The 17,215-nt window shown below is 42.4% G+C and overlaps 1 protein-coding gene across 5 annotated transcripts in view; it reads right to left on the bottom strand.

Annotated features, from left to right (window-relative positions):
• Window positions 1–14,439, bottom strand: part of LOC115202857 (oxysterols receptor LXR-alpha) — a 38,099-nt gene extending 23,660 nt beyond the window's left edge. For 3 of the 5 annotated variants that reach the window (XM_029766938.1, XM_029766939.1, XM_029766941.1), the window contains exon 1: window positions 1,504–1,715. The gene's annotated coding sequence lies outside the window, so the exon portion shown is untranslated. Of the gene's footprint in view, window positions 1–1,503; window positions 1,719–14,096 lie in introns of those variants that run through there. The other 2 variants (XM_029766943.1, XM_029766942.1) reach the window with 2 other exon arrangements.
• Between the last annotated feature and the right edge of the window lie 2,776 nt (window positions 14,440–17,215).

Genomic DNA, 17,215 nt, shown 5'->3' with positions numbered 1-17,215 from the left:
AAAATGGCTGTGTGGTTTTTCTTGTCTCGGCGCTGTCCTAACATAATCAAATGTCAAGCTTTCGCAGTAAAGCCTTTTTGAAATCGGACAATGTGGTTGGATTAACGAGAAGTGTATCTTTAAAATGGGATATAATAGTTGTATGTTTGAGAAATATGAATTATGAGTTTTTGTTGTTTTGAATTTGGCGCCCTGCTATTTTCACTGGCTGTTGAATAGTGTGTCCCGCAGGTGGGACATAACCCAGAGAGGTTAATAACCAAATTAGATGTTTTCAAACGCAACATCTCATAGTTGACACCCCATTCTTTCTGCAGACATCTTTGAATCTTAATTTGAATCCGATATTTAACTGTTTTTTGGGGGGGGGGCTGAAATTCTGCTACCAAACTTTGCATCTCCACAGTTCTTCGAGTAAATGTGTTTTTGTAAAATGTTCTGGGTCAAATCTTAAAAGTAGTCTGTGCATAGAGTTTGAAATCAAATGGTTATTGATTGGTATACATTTTAAGTGTTTCAGCGCAATTCTATTACAGTGGAATTGTCCATAGCTAGGAGACATTTTGTGGTTATGTGGGTTGAAATCTTCCTAGAAGAAGTTGGAAAAAAATGACAAATGCAGATTTTTTAGCACTTTCGCTAGTCTTTATTCATATTTTTAAAAAAATATAATATTTTTTTTTTTAAATCGGATTTATTGAAATGTCCATGTGGTCTATATTAAAAGGGCACTTCGTAATAACTTATAACAGGCTTTAAAATATCCAAGGGATTCAAAGAGTACTCTTTGTGGAACGACTGATACCCATTGATTCTTTCAAGAACATAACTTATAAATGCCTCATGAGCTTAGTCCAACTGTCCCCATCAGAACCTAAAATAAGCTTGCTTTACTCCAATGTTTGTAAACAACGTAAGTGTAAACAAACTGTATAGCCTCAAAACTGATGGGGGGGGGGGGGAGAGATCGCTAGTTATAAGTATACTTAAGTATATTGTTTTTGAGATATCGTATAATTTTGACAATGGCACAATTTTATTTTTGAACTAGTTGGCTGTACCTGCAACAAAACGCCAGTATTTGTCCTACATCAGCTTTGTTCAAACGTGAACAATTAAGAAAAAAGCAGGGCAGCACATGGCCTATATTAAGAGCGTTGCGCAAGTAATCGAAAAGTCACTGGTTTGAATCCCCGAGCCGATTTGGCCCAAAATTTGTCGATGTGCCCTTGAGTAAGGCACTTAACTCTAATTGCTCCTGTAAATGGCTGAATAAGAGCGTCTGATAAATTCCTACGATGTAAATGTAAAATGCCGTCTGCCCTACCTTCATTGACTCAATTCAACCATTTTGGCAAATGTAGGCATAATAAAAAATGTACAAAATTAAAGAAACAGATTTACTTAGCATAGTCCCGTTATTCGTCTGAGCGGCACAAGTGTATTGCATGTCAAACACACTGACAAGTTACTAAGAGATGGCCCATCTGGTGTTCAACATACCTTTGAAGTAATGTCTTGTTATGATCCGACCATCTTGCCCATGTGAGACTGAAACCTCGTTCAATGTGGCTGCTACCCTGGCGTTGACAGGCGAACAGCTTTAAGAACAGGCCTGTGTTCCACAAATACTACATCCCTCTGTCCTCTGTCTCGTGGAAGTTTTATGACTCAAGAAGATCTTGAGAGAAACGCAAGACCTTCTGCTAGCCAATATCCTGTGGGAGACAGAGAGAAACAGAGAGATGGAGGAAAGGGAGGGGAAGCAAGGTGAAAACAGGAACACAGGCGAGGTAACTATTGGTCGTTTGCATGGTTCTGAAATCCCCACAGGGCCTTGTGCTGCTCAAATATTTTCATCTTGGAGTGTATCTAACCAGCCACTTCTCACAAATACAATACAAAAAAAAGGGGCCTTCTCAAAGTCTAAAGTAGGCTAGTTAACAGAGAACTAACAAAATCACAAGTTAGGGTGTAATAGTACACTATTTGTACTGAACCGTTCGGTATGGGGACCTCAGGTCTGTCTGCACTGAACACATTAAAAAAAAGAAATGTACAAAATAAAAATACACTAGACCTATAAGATATTGTAGACCTATGCCACGTAGGCCTATGCCTCAAGTAAATCTAAGCTGAAAAACATTTCAGGCTATTCCGTAAAAATTCTAATCTTAATTGGCACATTTGAAACTGTGCTTTTGTGAGGCGCAGCCAGGAACTAGTTTAAATCTCCAGTTTGGGAACATTGTCTTCCCAGATTACAACAGCGATGGACAGATGGTGGATAAAACGTCAACAGTACGTCGCCACGCTCAACGAGAATAGCCTAGGCATGTTGACACATTTCAGGGCTCCACAGTGCAACCATTTTACTCACATTTCAATTCAATAGAAATGTTAATGGTGTACCAGCTAAATTGCAGTGGTCTGAAGAATAGGTCCATTCTATGAATTATGTTTCTATAATTGAAATGACACCCACCTTGTATTCAAGAGCATGTCTCAACCGATGGCAGGCACAACACAAAAACCTCATGATGTAAAGTAGGGTCTAAGCTTTAACATAAGTGAATGTAAGGCAATGCATCGCAGTGCTAGAGGCGTCTCTAGAGACCTGGGTTCAATCCCGGGCTGTGTCGCAGCCGGGAGACCCGTGAGGCGGCGCACAATTGTCCTAGTGACGTCCCGGTTAGGGGAGGATTTGGCCCACTGGGATGTCCTTGTCCCATCGCGCTCTAGTGACTCCTTGTAGCGGGCCAAGCGCAGGCACACCGACTTCAGTCGCCAGCTGTACGGTGTTTCCACCGACACATTGGTGTGGCTGGCTTCCGGGTTAAGCGAGCAGTGTTTCAAGAAGCAGTGAGAGGCTTGGCGGGTTTCGGAGGACACGTGGCTCGCGACCGTCGCTTCTCCCGAGTCGGTACGGGAGTTGCAGCGATGGGACAAGACTAACTACCAATTGGATATCACAAAATTGGAGAGAAAAAGGGGTAAAAAAATATATATATAATAATAAGGTTTCAGAGGTGAGCATGCATGTTTCACTAATGAGTGTTGCATAATTTTCCATTGAAAAACTGCACTGATCTCTACTAGAGATTCAGCAACCCAATAAATAATTAGACTGTGTCATGACTTGCAAATGCCTTGCATAATACTAAAAATCACTAATCTTAATGCAATTTACTAAAACACCCCTTATTTTAGCATAAAACACACATACTGTAATTACATGTATGTATTTTCAAAAGTGACTTTCCAAGGTCTTTACAGAAGGGTAATATTGGTGCATTAGTAAGTGGATGTATGTGGTTCTAAGGTATTTTAGATGCATTTCTAAATGGAATGAGATCCTATGGGCAAATGGCATAACATGATATTCCTATAAAAAGTATCTAAATATGCAGGATACGGACCAAAAACTGTCTTGGCATATCACGCAGTATAGGTAAGTGCTAAAACAGGTATAAATGTCAAAATGGGGGATATCCTCCTTTATGTGGCAGCATTGCTCTTTGCTAAAACAACCTGCCCACTTGACCCTATCCCCTCCTCTCTTCTCCAGACCATTTCCGGAGACCTTCTCCCCTACCTCACCTCGCTCATCAACTCATCCTTGACCGCTGGCTACGTCCCTTCCGTCTTCAAGAGAGCGAGAGTTGCACCCCTTCTGAAAAAACTTACACTCGATCCCTCCCATGTCAACAACTACAGACCAGTATCCCTTCTTTCTTTTCTCTCCAAACTCTTGAGCGTGCCGTCCTTGGCCAGCTCTCCTGCTATCTCTCTCAGAATGACCTTCTTGATCCTAATCAGTCAGGTTTCAAGACTGGGCATTCAACTGAGACTGCTCTTCTCTGTGTCACGGAGGCTCTCCGCACTGCTAAAGCTAACTCTCTCTCCTCTGCTCTCATCCTTCTAGACCCATCTGTCTCCGCACCACGCGCTCTCACCACTGGTGTCCTCCAGGGCTCTGTTCTAGGCCCTCTCCTATTCTCGCTATACACCAAGTCACTTGGCTCTGTCATATCCTCACATGGTCTCTCCTATCATTGCTATGCAGACGACACACAATTAATCTTCTCCTTTCCCCCTTCTGATAACCAGGCGGCGAATCGCATGTCTGCATGTCTGGCAGACATATCAGTGTGGATGACGGATCACCACCTCAAGCTGAACCTCGGCAAGACGGAGCTGCTCTTCCTCCCGGGGAAGGACTGCCCGTTCCATGATCTCGCCATCACGGTTGACAACTCCCTTGTGTCCTCCTCCCAGAGTGCTAAGAATCTTGGCGTGATCCTGGACAACACCCTGTCGTTCTCCACTAACATCAAGGCGGTGACCCGATCCTGTAGGTTCATGCTCTACAACATTCGCAGAGTACGACCCTGCCTCACACAGGAAGCGACGCAGGTCCTAATCCAGGCACTTGTCATCTCCCGTCTGGATTACTGCAACTCGCTGTTGGCTGGGCTCCCTGCCTGTGCCATTAAACCCCTACAACTCATCCAGAACGCCGCAGCCCGTCTAGTGTTCAACCTTCCCAAGTTCTCTCACGTCACCCCGCTCCTCCACTCTCTCCACTGGCTTCCAGTTGAAGCTCGCATCCGCTACAAGACCATGGTGCTTGCCTACGGAGCTGTGAGGGGAACGGCACCTCCATACCTTCAGGCTCTGATCAGGCCCTACACCCAAACAAGGGCACTGCGTTCATCCACCTCTGGCCTGCTGGCCCCCCTACCTCTGAGGAAGAACGGTTCCCGCTCAGCCCAGTCCAAACTGTTCGCTGCTCTGGCACCCCAATGGTGGAACAAGCTCCCTCACGACGCCAGGACAGCGGAGTCAATCACCACCTTCCGGAGACACCTGAAACCCCACCTCTTTAAGGAATACCTGGGATAGGATAAAGTAATCCTTCTAACCCCCCCCCCCTTAAAAGATTTAGATGCACTATTGTAAAGTGGTTGTTCCACTGGATATCATAAGGTGAATGCACCAATTTGTAAGTCGCTCTGGATAAGAGCGTCTTCTAAATGACTTAAATGTTAATGTAAATCATCATTACCAAAATGAAGGTTCTCCTTACCAAAACGGAAAGTAATAGGAGACAGCATCACTAGTGTCATGCCTCCATCTCAGTAAGGTGGTTCTCTAAGTTTTTCCCAATTGGAACTTTAGTAATTTCGGTATTGAGAAGGTCAAGTGACGTAAAGGTTATTTTTGAGAAAAATATCCTCATTCTGAAAACATAAGTGAAGAAATTAAATGAATTTGTGCTCAACTAAGGACTACTCCAATGGATGATGCATCATGGGTGAATAAAAATGTATAAAAAAAATAAAAAATAAAATAGACTTTGTACAGCAACTTCAAAAAGTGTTAAATGAGAAACATGTCCACGGGTGTTTAAGTAATAAATATTATAGTTTAATGTAAACTATTTATGGCCAAACTTAGGTTTTTCTAAAGTAACATTTTATAAAATGACCTGGAGATTTAATACGGACGCTTTTTGGTCATGAGACTTTGGGGTGACATTTTTTTTTTATTATAATAAAGACAGTGCCATAAATAAGGCATCTTAGTCTTCAGAATTATAGTTCACCGTTGCATCATGGTTTTCTAACTCCATTTGCTAAGCCATGGTTAAAGCTGGTTTCATGAGAATCAGTTGTTCCAAATTCATTGATTCTTGAAGAACCACAGCTACGCTAGACTCCGCATGAGCTTAGTGCAACCGTCTTACCAAGATGGCTAGGGAATTGCCAGGGACCTCACGATATGATCAAGACACTTTGGTGCCGATGCGATATGCATTTCAATTCTCAGAATTCTAGATGTATTGCGATTAGATACTGCGATTTAATTGCAATTTGATGTTCCAACCATATTGCTGACTAGATTTCTGCTGCTGAGAAACAAGAGAGCATAAGAAAATGTATTTTGATCAGTCATGGAAGTAAAAGTGCTGAAAATGTGTTGGCTTTCTATTTAAAAAGGAGGATGGGTAACAAGCTATAGGATGAAAAATACCAGTGTTAGCTAATGCTACTTAGCACCAGTGGTGAAAAAAGTACCCAAATGTCATACTTGAGTAAAAGTAAGATACCTTAATAGAAAATGACTCAAAAAAAAATCAGTAAAAGACAACCAGTAAAATCCTACTTAAGTATATTTAAAACCAAATACTTTTACTCAAGAAACAAAAGTAAATGTAATTTCTAAAATATACTTAAGCATCAAAAGTAAAAAATATTTTCAAATTCCTTATATTAAGCTAACCAGACTGCACACTCCAACACTAGGATATTATATACAAACCAAGCAAAAACATTTGTGATTAGTGAGTCCTCCAGATCAGAGGCAGTAGGGATGACCAGGGATGTTCTCTTGATAAGTGTGTGAATTAGGCCATTGTTCTGTCCTGCTAAGCACTCAAAATGTAACAAGTGCTTTTGGGAGTCAGGGAAAATGTATGGAGTAAAAAGTACAATATTTTCTTTAGGAATGTAGTGAAGTAAAAGTTGTCAAATATTAATTGTAAAGTACAAAAACTACTGAAGTAGTACTTTAAAGTATTTTTAATTAAGTACATTAGACCACTGCTTTTTACAAATCGATTCTTGGGAGTCAAATTATCAATATAATATTGTGATATGTAACTACTGATTTTACCCACAACCCCAACTCCATTGTTTGTAAACAAGCTTCAAAATAAGTTTAAAACTATATTTTTGATATCATGGACTGTCAGTTGTATCCATAGTACTATCTATGAATATAAGTGAGATTAGGCCTACATTTCTCCAGGCCCATTTCTTAGCGTTATGGCAAAACAAGTGCCTGGGCTGCCGTTGATGAAAAACTAAAGGAGTGTTCCTTTAAACTACTTTTTGACAATTTAAAATGTACTATGTCCTAGGCTAACATTTTCCACTTTAGAGGACATGAAAGCTGCAGCTGGTTTGAAAGCTCGAGTTGACTGGGTGAATGAGGATCTTTGGGCTGTGGGCCACTGACCTAAAGTAACCTCACTCCCTTACTCATTAAGGGAGTGAGCTTATCACTCCCTTGTTCTGTAGAGCTCATCAGGAATCTATGTCCAGGAAATGGGTGCTACTGTTCTCAAAGACTGGTGGAATTAAATCAGAGGAGGCATTCCCAATACATTATAAAATCATTTTTTTAAATAATAAAATAAAGGGATATTGGCATTTTCTACATCCATTTTTTTTTTTTATTCTTCATGATATACACCCATTGATTCCTGAAGAGGCCTAATTTAAAAAACCTTACTTAAAAATATCCTTTTGGTCATAAATAGATTACATTCATTTATTTCCATGGCTAGGGGGAGCAGACATTCTGAGGTAGGAAATTAGTAATATGCCCTTTAACCCATTTTATTCTGTACTTTCTTCGAAGCCTGTCATGAGAGCTATAGGGAACGGTCCCCTCATTTGTAAACATAGGATTGTTACTCAACAATGGTGAAGATGCCATACAAAGCTTTAAGAAAACTCATGTTGCTTATGCCCAAGTTTCAGTACCTCCTTTGATGGTGAGCATGCATGGGAGTGGGTGTGTACGTACAATCTCACAGTGAAAGGCAGCAGGAGACCGAGTTCCATCACAGTAGAACATCTAGTGCCAGTAAGCAAATTGGGTGTAACTTTTATTTTTTCTCCTGAATGTCACAACATCAGCGGATGTAACTCTACTGGTTAAGCAAAAAGTCTTCCATACTCAGCACCAACAACAGCGTGTGAAAGGAAGATGCAGTAACGTTAGCAGATTCTGACCACCCATAATCACACTTCAAGGAATTCTGGGTACAGAACTAGTATGAGTTCTAGTCATTATATTTATATGAGTTTGGCCTCTAATGACCCACTGAGGAAAGAAAAGTCACCTCAAATTAAAATTCACCATCCCCCCCCCCCACACACACATATAGAATTGGACATGGACACAATTATTACCGTTGCTAGCTAGTAACGGGCTAATGCGACGCTCCATTAGCCGGTACAGGATAGGTACTGTTTGGCGAAGCACCGAAAGTATTTTTATGGTTGCTCAAAAATTCTTCATTCTCGAGTCGGTCAAACATGTACAGTGCATTCTGAAAATATTCAGACCCCTTCCCTTTTTCCACATTTTGTTACCTTACAGCCTTATTCTAAAATGGATTAAATAAAAGAAATAGTAATCTACACACAATACCCCATAAAGACAAAGCAAAAACAGGTTTGACATTTTTACAAATGTATTAAACATAAAACAGAAATACCTTACTTCCATAAGGTATTACATAGTATTCAGACACATTTCCATGAGACTAAATTGAGCTCAGGTGTATCCGGTTACCATTTTTCATCCTTGTGATGTTTCTACAACTTGATTGGAGTCCAATTCAATTGATTGGACATGATTTGGAAAGGCACACAACTGTCTATACAAGGTCCCACAGTTGCCAGTGCAAAAACCAAGCAATGAGGTCGAAGGAATTGTCCGTTGAGCTCCGAGATAGGATTGTGTCGAGGTACAGATTTGGGGACAGGTACCAAAACATTTCTGTAGCATTGAAGTTCCACAAGAACACAGTGGCCTCCATCATTCTTAAATGGAAGAAGTTATAAACCACCAAGACTCTTCCTAGAGCTGGCTGACCGGCCAAACTGAGCAATCGGGGGGGAGAAGGTCCTTGGTCAGGGAGGTGACCAAGAACCTGATGGTCACTGACAGAGATCCAGAGTTCCTCTGTGGGGATTGGAAAACCTTCCAGAAGGACAACCATCTCTGCAGCACTCCACCAATCAGGCCTTTACGATAGAGTGGCCGGACGGAAGCCACTCCTCAGTAAAAAGTGCATGACAGCCCGCTTGGAGTTTGCCAAAAGGCACCTGGAGGACTCTAAGACCACGATAAACAAGAATCTCTGGTCTGATGAAACCAAGACTGAACTCTTTGTCCTGAATGCCAAGCGTCATGTCTGGAGGAAACCTTACACCATCATGCTGTGGGGATGTTTTTCTGCGGCAGGGACTGAGAGACTTGTCAGGATCCTTGATGAAAACCTGCTCCAGAGCGCTCAGGACCTCAGACTGGAGGTTGGAAGGTTCACCTTCCAACAGGACAACGAATGGCCCAGCCAGAGCCCGGAATTGAACCCGATCAAAATTCTCTGGAGAGACCTGAATATAGCTGTGCAGCAACACTCCCCACCCAACCTGAAAGAGCTTGTGAGGATCTGCAGAGAAGAACGGGAGAAACTGCTTAAATACAGGTGTGCCAAGCTAGTAGTGTCATACCCAAGATGACTCCAGGCTGTAATCGCTGCCAAAGGTGCTTCAACAAAGTACTGAGTAAAGGGTCTAAATACTTACGTAAATGTAACCTGTTTTTGCTTTGTCATTATGGGATATTGTGTGTAGATTTAGGGGGGGAAAAAACAAATACATTTTAGAATAAGGCTGTTAACAAAATGTGGAAAAAGTCAAGGTGTCCGAATACTTTCCCAATGCACTGTATCTTCTAAAAAGTCAGTATCCAGTTGCAGGTGGTTAGTTTGAATTTAGAAAAGGCTCCGTATTTAAAAATAAATCCATGTTTTCCTTCATGAAGTAATCCAACAATGTGTACGCCGCCATCTTGTCCATTTAAAATATTCTCTCATTTATCGAGACAGGTGAGTGTCATAATGACATACTGCACTTTGGGGTGGACCCACTGGACTTTATGGTTGATGAAACAGTGAAAATAAGGGAGAGCCGCACACTCTAGGAGCTCAGATGCAAAAATGTAATATCCAGTCTTCATCAGGGTATCATCAAACACTGCGGGATGACTCGTTTATATAGTGTCAAAAGACACACAGGTGTCTGTAATCATGGCCAAGTGTGGCCTAATATCATTGGTTAATTCTCAAATATAAAAATGGCATACAAAGAACAGCATACAAAAAAACAAATGGATAGCATACGATCATAGATTCATTTTAGACTACACAAGCTTACAAACAATTACAATGGCAAAGTCACAATCACAAGAATGGCTTCAGATCAAAGTCTATGTTGAGACCGAAGGGAGCAAGGGTCTTTAAGTTAGAGCCAGGCAGCCTCTCCAGTTTAACAATAAATTATCAAGGTCACCCCCTCTCCTAGGGAGGGTGACATGTTCGATGCCAATATAACACAGAGACGAAATCGAGTGGTTTGCTTCCAAAAAGTGGGCCATAACTGGGTAAGTCAAGTTTTTGCACCTAATGGTGCTACGATGCTCTGAGATACGTACTTTTAATTCACGCTTTGTTTTACCCACATCATTTTTACCACAAGGACAAGTTATAAGATAAATAACTGCCTTAGTGGAGCACGTAATAACACCGTTTGTGGGTGTTTGAAGGATCTACATTTATAAGTGCCATTGCATTGAGCATAGCCATTACACTGGTAATTTCCATCCAGTAGGGGCGCAAATAGACGTTGTTCAGGAATATCTTGGGGTGGTAAATCAGAGTGTACCAATTGGTCTCTGAGATTTCTGCCCCGTGAGAATACGACCAAGAGAAGGTCCGAAAACATATTACCGAGACTATCATCGTATTTTAGAATGTGCCAATGGTTGTGAACGATTCCCTTCATTTGTTCAGAGCGTTTTGAAGAACGCATCTTTTTGCGAGACTGACCTTGAAAAAGGTCATGTTTTGTTTTGAATTTTCTCAATGGCAATATTAATCTGATCATTTTTGTACCCCCTGATGAAACAGTGAAGCATGTGTTAATGTATTGTTCTAAGTACCGGTATGTGGAAGAGAGGGATAGATTGATGTTTAGAGTTATTGAGGTTGGACAGGGATAGATGATTGACTACACACTCTAGTACAGTAGGTGGCGGCATGCACCTCTAACGTTTGTTTGCGGACCGCCATAATCTTATAGAAGGGGTGGACACACCTGTCTCAATCAATTACTATTATAACCTACCCAAACCAGAAACCATGGATAGATGGCAGCATTTGCACTAAACTGAAAGTGCAAACCACCGCATTTAACCATGATTGAATACAAACATTTTAATTATTCCCTCCGTAAGGCAATCAAACAGACAAAACGTCAGTAGAGACACAAAGTGGAGTCACAATTCAATGGCTTAGACACGAGACGTATGTGGCAGGGTCTACAGACAATCACAGATTACAAAGGGAAAACCAGCCACGTCGGACACCGACGTCCTGCTCCCAGACAAGCTAAACACCTTCTTTGCCAGCTTTGAGGACAGCACAGTGCCATCAACGCAGCCCACTCCCAAGGACTGTGGGATCTCCTCTGTGGCCTACCTGAGTAAGACATTTAAGCTCGTTAACCCTCGCAAGGCTGCCGGCATCCATAGCCGCATCCTCAGAGCATGCGCAGACCAGCTGGCTGGAGTGTTCACGGACATATTCAATCTCTCCCTAATCCAGTCTGCTGTCCCCACATGCTTCAAGATTTCCACCATTGGTCCTGTACCCAAGAAACCCAACCCCATCCCAAAATCCCTTTCATCGCTGTCCAACCTCAATAACCCTTCACATCTACCCAACAAAACAAAGGTAACTGAACTAATGACTATCGCCCTGTAGAACTCACTTCTGTCATCATTAAGTGCTTGAGAGGCTAGTTAAGGATCATAACCACCTCACACCCTAGACCCACTTCAATTTGCTTACCGCCCCAATAGATCCACAGACCATGCACTATCCCACCTGGACAAGAGGAATACCCATGTAAGAATGCTGTTCATTGACTATAGCTCAGCCTTCAACACAATAGTACTCTCCAAGCTTGGGGACCTGGGTCTGAACCCCGCTCTGTGCAACTTGGTCCTGGACTTCCCGACGGGCCACCCCCAGGTGGTGAAGGTAGGAAACAACATCTCCACTTCAATGATCCTCAACACAGGGGCACCACAAGGGTACGTACTCAGCCCCCTCCTGTACTCCCTGTTCACCCATGACTGCGTAGCCACACACACACCTCCAACTCAAGCATCAAGTCTAAAGATGACAGCCATAGTAGGCCTGATTACCAACAATGACGAGACAGCCTACAGGAAATTGGTGAGGGCCCTGGCAGAGTTGTGCCAGGAAAATAACCTCTCCCTTAACATCAACAAAATGAAGGAGCTAATCGTGAAATTCAGGAAAGAGCAGAGGGAGCATGCCCATATCCACATAGACGGGACCGCAGTGGAGAAGGTGGAAAGCTTCAAGTTCCTCGGTGTACACATCACTGACGATCTGAAATGGTCCACCCACACAGACAGTGTGGTGAAGAAGACAACAGAGCTCTCTTCAACCTCATTAGGCTGAAAAAAAAAATTGGCTTGGCCCCTAAGACCCTCAAACTTTCACAGATGCCCAATTGAGAGCATCCTGTCGGGCTGTATCGCCGCCTGGTACGGCAACTGCGTCGCCCGCAACCACAGGGCTCTCCAGAGGGTGGTGCGGTCTACCCAACGCATCACCGGGGGGCACACTACCTGCCCTCCAGGACATCTACAGCACCTGATGTCACAGATCATCAACCTCCAGAGCCAAGGCCTGTTCACCCCGCTATCATCCAGAAGGTAAATACAGGAGCATCAAAGCTGGGACCGAGAGACTGAAAAACCACTTCTATCTCATGGCCATCAGGAATGTTAAGTAGCCATCACTAGCCGCCTACCACCCGGTTACTCCACCCTGCCCCTTAGAGGCTGCTGCTCTATATAGATAGATATGGAATCACTGGTCACTTTAATAATGTTTACATACTGCTTTACACATTTCTATTTTAGTCAATGCCACTCCCACATTGCTCATCCTAATATTGATATATTTCTTCATTCCATTATTTAATTTTGGATGTGTGTATTGTTAGATATTACTGCACTGTTGGAGCTAGGAACACAAGCATTTTGCTACACCATGTGCTAAATATGTGTATGTGACCAATAAAGTTTGATTTGATGAGAGAAGATTTGAAATAGACACGATGGCAGTGAACACATTGTTGGATTACTTCATGGAGCCCAGAAAAATTAACAGAGCATTTTCGAAATTCAAAACGAACCACCTGGAATGTTAAAATATACATGTTTGGCCAAATCGAGAACTAAGACAGTGTTGCCAAGTTAAGGTTGATTGCAAAGTATCTGTGCTAAGCCAAACAGTACCTATCCTGTTACCGCAAATGGAACATCACAACATTGTTAGCCCGTTGTAATCTGCTAGCTATGTATCACAATCACATTGAATAACCATGATCAAAAACAAAACTAATCTCATTTGTAAAAACTCTTGAGTCTGACAAATTGAGCACAGGCTTCATTAGTCGCCATCAAGTTGTCAAATGTAGCACGGGGCAGCAGGGTGGCCCAGCTGTGAAGAGCGTTGGGCCAGTAACCTAAAGATTGCTTGTTCGAATCCCATAGCCGACTAGGTGAACAATCAGTCGATGTGCCTTTGTGACAACACTGTCACTGTCCAGCTATTGAAGTTATGTTGCAATCTTATGGCAAGATCCCAATTTATTATTTCGCAATCATGGCATCATGACCATTGGGGTAGTTAGATAAGGAGTTAGCTAACTGCTAGCAAACTATATTGTTTTCTGATGCCATAAGTGATGTTGACGTTAGTTAGCTAACTAACTAGGTAGCGTTTGCTAGGTAACTAGTAGCTAGCTAACTTGTTAGCAAGTTGTTTAACGCAGAAAGCTAGCCACAACTCATTTAAACTTCATAAACACTTCACATTTTAACTGTTAGGCATTGCTTTAGCCATGTTATTATGTGGCTCGTACGCTGTTCTTCTATAACTAGCTAATGGGAAGCGCTAACTAGCTAATGTTAGCTCCATCGGTAAACAAATACATGCCTGCTTAGCACGCTAACGTTGGCTATGGCACAGGGGCTAACTCTGGCTGGTGGTGGATTCTAGCTACCAAGTTCGTCAGCTAGCTATTCCAGTAGACATAAGTAGAAAAAGACAACTGTATCATGTCCAAACTGGCATTTCAAGAAAACAAAACTATCCAACGCAACACAAAAAGTCAGATTGGGTGGCTTGCCTGAGTTTGTAAACGATAGTCACCCCGTTTCGTAGCGACTAGCCAGACAGATCCCACGAAGTCCTGCTGCACGGTCGGTGTAGTCAATCATGTGACTTGAGCAGGAACTAGGTAGAGCTAGGCCTAAATACATTTCAGCCGAAGCCACACATATTTGTCAGTGTTGACACACATAGATAGATACGACTAAAAGGAATACATTATTGCGAATGCCACATATTTAACTGCACCACCCCCGGCCTTGACCAAAACTGATCTGATCGATTGCACATGACGTCACGACGGCAATTTGTAAACTCGCTCCATTTTGAAGCGGGATCGCAATATATGCTGCGTTCAAAACAACTGTGAACTCGGACAAATACGGTCAAATCATGACCTCGGTGATCTCCGTGTCGGAAAGTCGGAGATCTAGAATTAGGCCCGAGTTCTGGAGTTGGAATTCCAAGTTGGATGACCGTTCAAATCGAGCTCGTTCAAGTCGAGTTCGTTTTTTTCAGAGTTCCCAGTTGTTTCGAACGCACTGAAGTCCGATATTTCGGAGTTCCAAGCTCCCAGTTGTTCTGAGCGCGGCAGTATTTCTGGAAGATGTGGGCACTTTTGCAAACGATATCATTCATGCATTATTTATTTAACCGTTATCGGGGGGTCATACTGAGACCAATGTCTCTTTTACATATGAGCCCTGGATTACATAAATTACAGAAAATAGAAATGCAAGCCGAAAGAAAACACGGTCATAAAGAATGTATTTCCATGTTTCTCTTGCTGCTTTGGAATAGAAGTTGGAACAGATTTTGGCCATGGAGAATAAACGATATCATTTCCGGTTGGTTGTGCACACTAAAGGAAACAAATATTATCTATTCGATTGATAAAATAGTCGAGTGACCGCTCTTAGGTGAGGAAATGGAATGGAGTCCCTGGAGAAGGCGGTCAGGAGTAGTGCAGTTTTATCATGAGGAGACTTATACTAGAAAAACGGAGGAGGAATGAAGGGAAATTGAGAGGGAGAGAAGGTCTAACAGAGAAAGAGAGGGTGAGATTGAGTCGGGTAAGAATGGTGGGGAAAATGGAGATGGTTTGTTATAGAAGAAGGGGAGAAAGTGTAAGCAGAGGGAGCTGAAGACAGGAGGAGAAATGAAGTGAATGAGGGTGACGTATCAGAGGTGGTAAATGCGGTAAAGTTATCGGAGACCGAGGTATGCACCGATGATCTGGATAAAGAAGAGTCTGTCACCGTAGGAGTGAAGTTTATGGAAAAAGTGAACCCTTGCCTTTTGGCTTGATCCATTTGTGGTTTCACGGTGGGTGAAAAAAGAGTCGGGTCATGTGGAATCGGTGAGGTTAACTAGAAGTGGTCTAGTGATAATTGTTTGTGTTTCAGTTGGGCAGAGGGAGAATGCGCTCGAAGTAAAACGAATGGGGGCAATAAAAGTGAATCGTTTCGTTCTCAAGAAAAGGGCACCAATGAAAGGAGTGATAACTGGGGTAGCGGTAGATATAAACGTTGACCAGCTGAGGGCAAAGATTCCCGGTGTACATGATGGTCGTCGTTTGATGCGACGCAGACGGGGTGGCGAGAGTGGGTAAATGGAAGAGTCATTGTCTGTTCTTTTGACTTTTAAAGTTGAGTCTTTGCCTGACAAAGTGAAGTTAGTATATATAAGTTATCCTTTACGAGCCTATGTGCCGAAGACATTACCATGTTACAGGTGTCAAGCTGATGGGCATGTGGCAGCAGTGTGTAGGAGGGAGGGTCCAAGGTGTGAGAAATGTGCAGAAGGGCATGCGACAAAGGAATGTGTAGCATTGGGGAAAGTAGAATGTGTTAACTGTAGGGGTGTCCATGGAGCTGGGGATTAGAAATGTCCCGTGTGAGAGAGGCAGGTTAAGGTTTCCATGGTTAGAGTAGAGCAGAAGTTGTCATATGATGAGGCAGTGAAGAAAGTAGAGGAAGATGGGTTAAGGGGGAGGAGTGGTGAGAGTAGTAGAGATATACCAGTACAGATGAATAGGCCAAACAGTGAAATAAGTTTCGGTAAGATTGGATTTATAGCACTTATAACAATGGTTATTAATTTTACTGCAGGCATGGATCTGAAGTCTCAGAAAATGGAGGTTGTGGTGGCAGCTGCAGAGAGGTATTTGAATGTGCCAGACTTGACAGCAGAAGAGTTACAGGATGTGTTAAGTGGTGATGTCCCATCCTTTCAGGGTGATGGCATGAGGTAGGAATAAATACATTTAATTAGTGGAGTAGGGTGGTGTTCATTTTATTTGATCATTTTTGAAATGAGTGAGTGTAGTCTTAGATGGTAGGGTATTTATTTAGTTATTATTTAGTTATTTTTTCAAGCAAGTATAAGGGAGTTGTACTCCAGTCTAGTAGGTGGCGGTAACGTAACAAATTAGATGCCAACCGCCGTTAAACATAGAAGAAGAAGAAGAAGAAGAAGAAGAAGAAGAAGAAGTAGTGACCGATCCAACAATGGAAATACATGTCCTCAAAGATGGAAGGCAGGCGGGAGGAGGCTCGTGTGAACAGGCACAACTCCGATATAAAGTCGGTTTGGCGAAATGCCACGTGTGTGTCCACTTAGATCAGTGCAATCGTAACAACCTAACCATTACGAAACTTCTATTCGAACAAATTAGCAATTACATTTTTTGTTTAATAATTTTCGACACTAATGGACCTTTACTCACTTCATGGTCTTATTTTCGTAGACAGATTTTGGGCGGAGTAAACCCTATTGATTCTCCTCTTCCTCTCTGAAGAAAAACAAACGGGAGCAAAAAGGAAGGTGGTTCCTTGGTGGACTGAAGAGTGCACTGCTGCTATTCGAGGAATAAATAGGGCTTACAATGTTGTGTAGGAATATGACTCCAGAGAATCAACTTGATTTCCAAAGGAAGAGAGCTTTAGTACGTGGGGTCATTAAGTCTGTCAAGAGAAATGCATGGCGATAGTTCTGCTCTACAATAGGCAGGGGTACTGAGCTGGGGCATGTATTGTCTATGTTAAAGAAGATGACTGAAATAAGCAAGTCCACTCGAATTCCGGTGTTGTTTGTGGGTCAAAAAATGTCTGTAAATGATAAAGAAAAAGCTGACTT

This window comes from Salmo trutta, chromosome 12, assembly GCF_901001165.1.
Source record: "Salmo trutta chromosome 12, fSalTru1.1, whole genome shotgun sequence".
In the NCBI taxonomy this organism is placed as follows: domain Eukaryota; kingdom Metazoa; phylum Chordata; class Actinopteri; order Salmoniformes; family Salmonidae; genus Salmo; species Salmo trutta.
The sequence above is the reverse complement of the archived record's forward strand: the minus strand, read 5'-3'. Positions and strand labels throughout refer to the sequence as shown.